Here is a 10330-nt window from a genome sequence, read left to right on the forward strand (position 1 = left end):
ATTCCTCCTGGGGGACTGAGGATGGGTTCAAGCTGGTCAGAGCGACAGACACAGCGGACAGAGGATGATGGGAGGGCAACGGGGAGAGTCTGGTGGCCGGCCGTTAGTTTTAGTTCATTATCAGCCTACTTGGACACCGTACAGATTTGGAGAATTGTTTCCTGGCAACAATCATTCCAATTCCAGGTGCACAATAGAGCTTAAGGTGTGACCACAGAAACACTCCTTTGCAAAGTACGCATGATCATGAGGCTGGGTCTTAGAGCTCAGGGGCCAGGGATCTGATATGGTCGGTCTCTGACAGAGATAGAAGAGAGATGAGCAGTATATATGGTATCTCCCCTAAGGGTGGGTTCTATTGACTGAGAGCTAAGATAAAGGCCCCGGGGAGGTTGAGTCTGACACAGACATACTGGGGGATTTGGGTGAGGTCTGCTTTTGCAGACAGCACAGGTGACACTCGAAGCCTTCTGGGCAGAAAACTGGTATTCATTTCCTTCTTTGAGGAGACACCCTTTCACGACTAACATTCCTGGTTTCCCTCGTGATCTGTGGACACAGGACCTTTGTGTCCTCGACAATCCAAGAGTATAAAGGGGCTGGGTCGTAGCAGGCAGGCAGTGATCACCTCTGTGTGGCCCTTGCTGTGCTGAGTGGCAGGGTATGGAAGGCGGCCTGCCCTCAATGGGAGCCCACTCCTGTCACACACACAGGGGTGCAGGAGCTCGGTGCAGGTACTGGGGCTAAGTATAGCAGCTGATTGCTGGAGTCGAAAGGCTCAAGAGAGCAGAATAGCGGGGAGGGGGACCTGGAGGGGAGGGGCAGCGATCGGGATGAAAAATGAATGAATAAAGAAAGGAAGAAAGAAAGAAAGAAAGAAAGAAAGAAAGAAAGAAAGAAAATCAAGTAATATTGGAAACACACAGCAAGAGAAAGAGTGAGCGAGCAAGCCAGAGCGAGAGAGAGGGGAAGGGAAGGGAAGGGAAGGGAAGGGAAGGAGGAAGGAAGGGAAGGGGAAGGGGGAAGAGAAGGGGGGAGGGGGAAGGGGGGAGGGAAGTGAGAAGGGGGAAAGGGAAGGGAAGGGAAGCAGGAAGGGAAGGGGGAAGGGAAGGGAAAAGAGGAGAGAAGAGGAGACTTAGGAAATTTACTAGCTAGCTTTTAAACTTTCAGCCACTTGAAGTTAGACATGGTGGCTGGATGGGTGCCACAGGAATCATTAAGCACTGTGTAAACTGAAGACCCTACAAAGGGAGGAGCTATGGATTTCCGCAAGGGTAAATGATTGGCTCCAACTTTGTGATCACGGGGCTAGAGTGTCACAAATTCAAAGCCAAACTTCCTTTAAAAAGCCATTCATCGGGGGCTGGAGAGATGGCTCAGCGGTTAAGAGCACTGACTCCTCTTCCAGAGGTCCTGAGTTCAATTCCCAGCAACCACATGGTGGCTCACAGCCATCTGTAATGGGATCTGATGCCCTCTTCTGCTGTGTCTGAAGAGAGTGACAGTGTGCTCATATACATAAAATAAATAAATAAATAAATCTATCTTTTTAAAAAAAGCTATTCATCAGCCAGGCGTGGCGGCTTTTATCCCAGCACTCAGGAGGCAGAGGCAGGTGGATCTCTGAGTTCGAGGCCAGCCTTGTCTACAGAGTGAGTTCCAGGACAGCCAGGGCTGCACAGAGAAACCCTGTCTCAAAAAACAAAACAAGGCTTTGCAGACGCCGCTGTCGCTTTTCGCCGCTTGCTGCAGACATGGTCAACCCCACCGTGTTCTTCAACATCATGGCCGATGGCGAGCCCTTGGGCCGAGTCTCCTTCAAGCTGTTTGCAGACAAAGTTTCCAAAGGCAGCAGAAAACTTTTGTGCTCTGAGCACTGGGGAGAAAGGATTTGGCTATAAGGGCTTCTCCTTTCACAGAATTATTCCAGGATTCATGTGCCAGGGTGGTGACTTCACACGCCATAATGGCACTGGTGGCAAGTCCATCTACAGAGAGAAATTTGAGGATGAGAACTTCATCCTGAAGCATACAGGTCCTGGCATCTTGTCCATGGCAAATGCTGGACCAAACGCAAATGGTTCCCAGTTTTTTATCTGCACTGCCAAGACTGAGTGGCTGGATGGCAGGCGTGTGGTCTTTGGGAAGGGGAAAGAAGGCATGAACATTGTGGAAGCCATGGAGCGTTTTGGGTCCAGGAATGGCAAGACCAGCAAGAAAATCACCATTTCCGACTGTGGACAACGCTAATTTCTTTGACTTGCGGGCATTTTACCCATCAAACCATTCCTTCTGTAGCTCAGGAGAGCGCCCCCACCCCATCTGCTCGCAATAACCTGTAATCTCTGCTCTCACTGAAGTTCTTTGGGTTCCATATTTTCCTCATTCCCCTTCAAGTCTAGCAGGATTGCAAAGTTAAGTTTATGATTATGAATAAAAACTAAATAAGAAAAAAAAAAAACAGGGGTTGGGGATTTAGCTCAGTGGTAGAGTGCTTGCCCAGCAAGTGCAAGGCCCTGGGTTCGGTCCCCATCTCTGAAAAATAGAAAAGAAAAACAAAACGAAACAAAACAAAAACAGCCAAAAAAAAAAATAAAATAAATAAGAACAACAACAAGCCTACCTTCCACTAACCCAAAAGCCGAGTACACGTTAGGCGGCATCTGAGACCCGTAACAGGGTTTTGTTGTGAGCTTTGCGACAACCTGCCTACCTGTGTGCTTGGTGAATGTCTTGATTAATGACCTCCTTTGTTTTGCAACTTCATGTCTGGGCTCCCACAGTGGGTATTATTCTGGGCCACAGCCACTCACATTTGACTCAACATAAACTGTCTCGTCCCTTTGGGCCAGCACTCCACACCTGCTCGGTACGTGTTTTTCTTCCAGAGTGGGGTGTTCAGTGTTATCCACAAGAGTGCTCCAGCCACTAGCGTCGCCACCAGGAACAGCTGGAGACCGCTCACTGCACACCCCGTGCACACCCCGTGCTTTCTCAGAAACCTCCAGGGATGGAAGACCCTCCGAGGGGCCCTGCCCTCTGTCTAGCAGAGAGCGGGAAGGGAAGAAAGAGAATGGCCCTGCCCCACGGCATGAGAGGGAGACCTGTGGACACTTCTCAGATCTCTCCTGGGGCTGTTTATGCCATCCCTTGGCTCACTGTACGGTGAGGCTGGTGAATCTTAGCAGGACAGCCACCTGCCAGGCACGGCTGTGGTGAACACCGTGCTGACTCCAGAGCTAAAGCTTGCTGTCCCCCTCCACCGGTCACAAGCCTGAGGGTACATGGGGGTTGAAGTGGGTAACCCTAAGGGGGGGGGGAGGGCCCCAGCAGCACTGGGAAAGGTTTCCCAGGAGTGGTCATTTTTGATCAGGCCTTGAAGGAAGAATAGTTTTGTTTGCCAGTTGAAGGACAAAGTCAGAGAAGGCCCTGCAGGTCAGAGAAATAGAACAGGGAAACTGAGAAAATATAGAAAGTGGGGCTGGGGTAAGGTGGGGAGGGGGTGGGCAGTGCAGAGCCACTCAACTGCAGCTTGTGGTTTTCAAAACCAGGAGAGAAAAAGAGTATGGGATTTGAATGAGAAGTTTCTGGAAAACCAGGCTAAAAGACTTGGTATTTATCCTGTCAGGTCCAGTCTGCCCACCCTACTAAGAAACCAACCTGATACAGAGCCATAAACTCACTTAAAACATTGTCAGGGCAGGAGGACAGGTTCTGTTAGTAAGGTGGTTGCCATGCAAGTGTGAGATCCTGGGTTCAATCCCCAGCACCATATAAAGAGTCAGGCGTGGCAGTTCTTACCTGTCGCTCCAGTCCTGGTGAGACAGAAGCTGGAAGCAGCCTGGAGCTCCCTGGCCAGCCAGTCTAGCCAGATCAGTGAACTCCAGGCTCAGGGAGAGAATCTGTCTTAAATAGTAAGGTGGAGGCCTGAAGAGATGGCTTATGGAGTAAAGGGACTTGCAGCCAAGCTCAAAGATCTGAGTTCAAACCCCGGAACACACGTTAGGAGGAGAGAGCCAACTCCTCCATACACACACCTATCTCCACACATAAAAATAATAAATTAATTAATTTATAACATTTTTGAGAAATTGACGAAGACTGCTGACATCAATCATGTGAACACCACCAACACAAGAAAGGTTTTGTTTGTTTTTTTTTTTTTTGGTGGCCATTTTTCCTGTAACGTGAATGTGGAGTTCTTAAACTCTGTAACTATAACACTGTTTGCAGTGGCCTGGGGACTTTGCAAATGTGGAGAGTTCCTAGAAATCAAAATGTAGATTTAGGTAGAGAGCAAGCAAGGTCTCAGAGGCCCCTCAATCCCTGCTGCCCCACAGCCATCTGTTGGGTTGGGTGGTGCACACCTCTCACACTAGTACTACAAAGGCAGAGGCAGGAGGATCTCTGTGAGTTCAAGGCTAGTCTGGTCTACATAGAGAGTTCCAGGACAACCAGTGTTACATCAAGAGACCCACTTTCAAACCAAAGCCAAAACCAACCAAACAAAAAAGAATCAAAAACAAGAAAGAAAGAAAATAAGCAAGCTTCTAGTCCGTCATAGATGGATTTTTTAAGCATTATTATCTGTGCATTGCCCGTATCTGTGTCTGCATGAGAACGTCAGATCTCGGAGTTTTAGGCAGTTGTCAGTCGCCATGTGGATGCTGGAATTTGAACTTGGGTCCTCTGGGTTCAAATTCCAGCCTCACAGATGAATATTTTTTTTAAATCCAAGGAAAATTAGTTGGGGGAGAGCCCCTCCAACCTGATGTTTTTATTATAAGATCTAGTACATATCAAACACTCCCCTGCCTGCTCTCATCCACCATCCCCCCACCCCCACCCCCTCACACTCGCCTCACTGCAGGTGCTGCCCTGGCTTGTTTCTCGGATGTCCAGGGCTCTCCTGATTAGAGTGTTTAGAACAGCTTCCTCAGCAGGTGGCCTGCCCAAGGTTGCACAGCTGGTGACAGCTGGCGAGAGAGGGGGCTGAGCCCACTGCCTTGCTGAACCTCTAGAGGCCTGAACCAAGCTTGCTTTTCTTTTTCTTTTTCGTTTTTAAAAGATATTCTATATAAGTACATGTAGCTGTCTTCAGACACACCAGAAGAGGGCATCAGATCGCATTACAGATGGTTATGAGCCACCATGTGATTGCTGGGATTTGAACTCAGGACCTCTGGAAGAGCAGTCAGTGCTCCTAACCACTGAGCCATCTCTCCAGCCCTGAACCTTGCTTTTTGTTTCCTCTTTGTGTAAGGTCAAGGGCTCTGCAGATGGCAAGGGCTGGCTGTGTGTGTGTGTGTGTGTGTGTGTGTGTGTGTGTGTGTGTGTGTGTGTGTGTGTGTGTGTGTGTGTGTGTGTGTGTGTGTTTGTGTGTGTGTTATGTGGGGGGGGTGCTGGGTGTGTGGTGTATGTGTGTGGTCTGTGTGGTGTGTGTGTGTGTGTGTGTGTGGTGGGGGTGGGGTGTGTGTGTGTGTGGCATGCATGTGTGGTGCATGGGTAGGTGTTGGAGCCAGTTTAGGAGAATCAGGAACTTCTTGCTCAGTGTCCTGCAAGGCAGCCAGTGCTCAGAGGCCTCCAGGGAGAGCCAGAGAAGGAGGGCAGGAAGAAGCAGGGGACTCATCAGTGGCTGGCAATTACACGGTGCTTTGTCATTCTTAATTAGCTCAGCGGCTCTGCAGCCTGAGAACTCCCTGGGATGTTCACGCGGGCCTGGGAGGAGGCGCCTGCAGGGTTCACTGGGGACAGCAGGTGGGGTGGGCGGGGCTTCTCAGGAGTCCCTCTCCAGATCCCCTAGACCCTGCCATTCATTCCTCCAGGGACTAGGAAGGCCGGAGGCACATCCTTGGCTGGGTTGTGGGCACCTCCAGGGGCTCTTCAGCGGCTCCACGGGACCCTGGGAGCGTGAGGACTTCCAGTCTCCTTCCGGAGACCTGCTCAACCGTTGGGACTGCCCACAGGGTCACTACAAACTTAAGATGACCATTGTGGCTGTTGGCTGGGCACCTGCTTCATGCCAGGCACTGACTGACCTCTCGCAAGGCATGAACCCCAGAAGCCTCTCAAAGCCCTGGAAGGGGACCAGAGCTCACTGTTCCGACAGGAAAACTGGAGCATCGGTTAGATTAGATGTCACATACAGATATGGAGACTCTGGCTACAGAGGCCAGGCATGTAGAACTCCAAGGTTGAAGAGATGCTGTGCGTGCGTGTGTGTGTGTGTGTGTGTGTGTGTGTGTGTGTGTGTGTGTGTGTATAAGCATGTATAAGTGGGTATGTATCCACATGTTTACATGTATCAGGGCAAGAAAAGTCATAGAAGCAGCTAAGGTTTGGGTATCCAAGAGGCCACTTAGATCCTGTAGCATGGGTGAGGAAGCCAAGGGAGAAAAGAAAGCACTGTAAGCAGGGAGGGTGGGCCAGATGAGCAGGTTAGCAGGCAGGTTAAAGGTCAGGACTGTGTGAGGACAGGTTCCTTCTGGACTGCTGGCTCTCCCATCACTCAGATCCCCTCGGGGAGGCTCGTCTCCACCCTAACAGCAGAACTCTGGTAGCTGAGGTGAGGCCATCTTGCTCAAGGCTCAGGCTAGTTCCAGTCTCCAGAGCACTCCCTTCCCCAGAGCCACAGCCACGAGAGCCCTTCATTTCCTCTTCATCCTTCTTCATGTGGTAAGGAGAGGGGATTTATCGTACACATGGGTACCACATAGACAGCTCACATAGAGAGGGCACAAATCTGAATACACTACAGCCAACACCACGAGGTGCCATCCCCACTTCCTCTGTCCCTGTGTGTGGCTTAGAAACAGCCGAAGTGTTCCGCACACATCCGTGAGATCCATGGCACCTTGAGGATCCAAGACCAAGTGCGGGATACTCCTGCCTCCTGAGCACCGGCCTCACATGCTGCCCTCCCTGGGGTCTCCAAGGCAGAGGGGCCCCTGTAACTCTCTCCACGCACCAGAGCTGTTTCCAGGACACTCGCTTTCCTTCTGGAGAGCCTGTCTTCTAAAACTGCCTGTCGATGGATTTGGGGAGACATAAGTGTCCAACCATGGCACCAGTCAGACACTTTTGAGGAAACTGAGGCCCAAGATATTCAAACATTTTTTGCCTGTGGTCAAGCTCATGCCAGCTTCTTCCAGGCTAACCTGCTCTGTCCAGGTGACAGAGGAAGAGCCGGAGGAGGGCTGACTCAGGGAAGCAGGAAGATTAAAGTTTTTATTGCATTTTACTTATTCATTTTCCTGGGGGGCAGCGTGTGCAGGATACCGTGTGAGTATGAGGTCAGAGGACAACTTTGAAAGGTGTATTTTTTTTTTCTTCTACTATGTGGGTTCTAGAGATGGGACAGGGCTCTGGCTTCTCACCCAGGCCTCTGCTTCTATCTCAGTCTCTAGACAGAGAGGCTAATGGCCCAGGCGGCTTGACTCCTGCTCTCTCACTAGGGCCCTGGAGAAAACTTAGGGGGAGAAAAGAAACCATTTGACTAAAACCAGAAACTGCCCATTCCTGCTGAGATCACCCCTTCCCACATCAGAGATTTTTCTTTTGTTATTACTAAGGGACTCCAGTCATTGTAGAAGTGTTCCTAAAATTAGATCAGAGAAAAGTTAAAAAGCAAACAAGAGTGTGGGGTGGGGTGGTGCACGCCTTTTAACCCAGTTCTTAGGAGGCAGAGACAGGTGGATCTCTATGAGTTTGGGGCTAGCCTATGTAGTGAGTTCCAGGACAGCCAGAAGAATGGTGAGACTGTGTCTCAAAAAATATAAATTAAAGCAAAACAAACACCCCCCCTCCCCAAATAAAAACCCAGAGGTCTGGGGATATAGCTAGTAAGATGCTTGGCCAAGCGTATGTGAGACTCCATGTTCAATGCACAGCACCACACATACATGGCATGAGGGGAATGGCCTGTAAATTCTAGCACTTGGAGGCAGGAAGATCAAGGTCATCTTCATTGGGCTACAATAGTGAATCAGAAGCCAGTAGGAAGCTACAAGCCCCAAACAGAGAAACCCACCTTAAAACCTTATCTTGACGCAAGGCCCTGGGTTCGATCCCCAGCTCCGAAAAAAAGAAAAAAAAAAAAACCTTATCTTGAATACTGAGTAAAGGGCTGGAGAGATGGCTCAGCGGTTAAGAGCACTGACTGCTCTTCCAGAGGTCCTGAGTTCAATTCCCAGCAACCACGTGGTGGCTCACAACCATCTGTAATGGGATCCGATGCCCAATTCTGGTGTGTCTGAAGACAGCTACAGTGTAGTTATATATAATAATAAAATACTGAGTATGTTTCCCTGCCCCCGTCCTGTAGTTGTAAGCACCCAGTATTGCGTGTGGGATGAGCCCTGGCTGTTGGTCCTGGCCTGCTGTGTGAGCTGTGTGACCTTGGACAAGCTCCTGCTCCTCTCTGGGCCTTTGCCTCCTCACCTGTGAAATGAGGCTTTGGGCACAGCGACTGCAGTGGCGGCCCCTTGCAGCTCTGACCTTCTGTCTCTACATCTCTTTGTGGGCACAGCAGAAGGGCCCCCAGCAGTCTGTCCCTCTGCAGGTGACACATGCCTGACAACTCCCAGCAAGTCACCTCCGGAAGGACACGAAGCTGCTAAAGTCTTTGCTACCCACACACAGTTCCCAGGCAGGTCTGATTACCGGGTCCATATGTCTCCCCGGCCAGCCAGACACCACCGCTGCTCCTGAGCTCCTGGCCTGGTGACTGTTTTCCCTCCAGGCTCTCTCTGCTGGTCTAGGATCTAGCTGACCCTGGACAAGAAAGCTAGGGGTTCAGCTGTCACCTCTACTCACTGCCAGAGACTTCTGAGGGGACGGATGACCAATCAACCTGTATGGTAGAAAGCCGGAGAGGTTAGGAGAGGGAAGGAGCAGCCCCTCCCTCCGGACAGCCCTCTAACTTCCCTCATACCTTCCTTAGGAGCCTGGGGTCAGAAATGAATTAGAAAACCATTGTGCCCTTGAGGTCATGGCCTCTCACGCATGGGGAACAACAGAGAACAGCATTATAATGTTCTAAGTTCAAAGCACTGACAGCCGGTGGGGAGAAATCTAACCCAGAGACTGTGGTCCAGGAGAGCTTCCTGGAGGAAGTGGGCAGATTTTTGAGGACAGGATTTATCTCCTCTAACTCCAGTCACACAAGTCAGCCCCATGGGAAAGGTCTTACTGCCTTCTTTACAGATGAAGCTCATAATGGCCAGACTATGCCCCCTACCAGGACAACAGGGCTCCCACCGGGACATCTGTCTCTGACTCTCAGGGGACCGCAGGTGTGTCTCCTGCTGTAAAGGAGGAGGTGGCTGGCTGTACTGTCCACTGAAGCTGAGCTCTTGGAACAGACAGGAGGTTTAGAAAGAGTGGATTGTGAGCCAGGCCTCCCGGTGCAGCGAGAGCACACAGCATGTCTGTCTCCCAGCCAGCATAGACCTGCTGGCTTCTGAAACTAGCCAGAGGTCACAGCTGCGCTGATGAAGCAAGGCGTCTGGAAGCCAGGTAGTGAGCCTTGGATGGTCTCTACTCCAGACTCCTTTGGGCACAGGCTGAACCAAGGGTCAGATCTTTTTATAGTTAGAATTCTTCGTTATTGGGTTTTTTTTTTTTTGAGGAAAAGTTTTACTCTATAACCCAGGATGCCTTGGAACTTGCAGGAATCCTCCTGCTTCAGCCCCCTCAGCGCTGTGATTACAGCCTGGGCCATCGCTCCTGGCTCCAGTTACTTCCTGGAGCGGGAGCAGGTGTGCTGCCTTGAAGAGGCTGGAGCATGGCTGCATACAGCGCCTGCCCAGGCAGGTCGGTGGGTTTAGTACACATAGGACCACGCTTCATTTGACAGATATCATGACTCAGAGAAGGGAAGGACAGCCTGGGTCACACAACAAGCCCGAGTCTGAGACTCAGGCTGTCGCCTGGCTAAGGCTGCAATGTCCCTGAGACTGTGAGGAGGAGGACAGCTAAGAAAGCTGCTAAGGGCGCCTACCAATACACTCCGGAGCCTTCCCAGCAAAATTCACAGCCTCCATTCCCTTGCTCAAAGACTCCCATGGCTTTGGTGAGCCCCTCCCTCATATTTATTTAAATTAATTATTTACGTTTGATTTGTGTATGCATACAATGGGGGAGGGGCACATGGGTGTCAGTGTTGGCGGCTGGAGGTCAGAGGACAATTTGCAGGAGTTGGTCCTCTTCTTCCACCCTGTCGTCTCCCTGATCGTTATCAAGCTTGGCGGCAAGTGACTTCTCTTATTCTTGGACAACGTTCTGCCCCTCACTCTTCCCATCTGTGAAATGGTATCCAGGTGCCTTTTGG

At 50.7% G+C, this 10330-nt stretch overlaps 1 pseudogene across 1 annotated transcript; it reads left to right on the plus strand.

The window, feature by feature from the left end:
* Positions 1–1754: 1754 nt before the first annotated feature.
* Positions 1755–2461, plus strand: LOC116886706 (annotated as a pseudogene). Its single transcript, XR_004386128.1, has one exon. The product of XR_004386128.1 is annotated as a peptidyl-prolyl cis-trans isomerase A-like (transcript).
* Positions 2462–10330: the final 7869 nt, after the last annotated feature.

Source organism: Rattus rattus, chromosome 1 (assembly GCF_011064425.1).
Source record: "Rattus rattus isolate New Zealand chromosome 1, Rrattus_CSIRO_v1, whole genome shotgun sequence".
In the NCBI taxonomy this organism is placed as follows: Eukaryota; Metazoa; Chordata; class Mammalia; order Rodentia; family Muridae; genus Rattus; species Rattus rattus.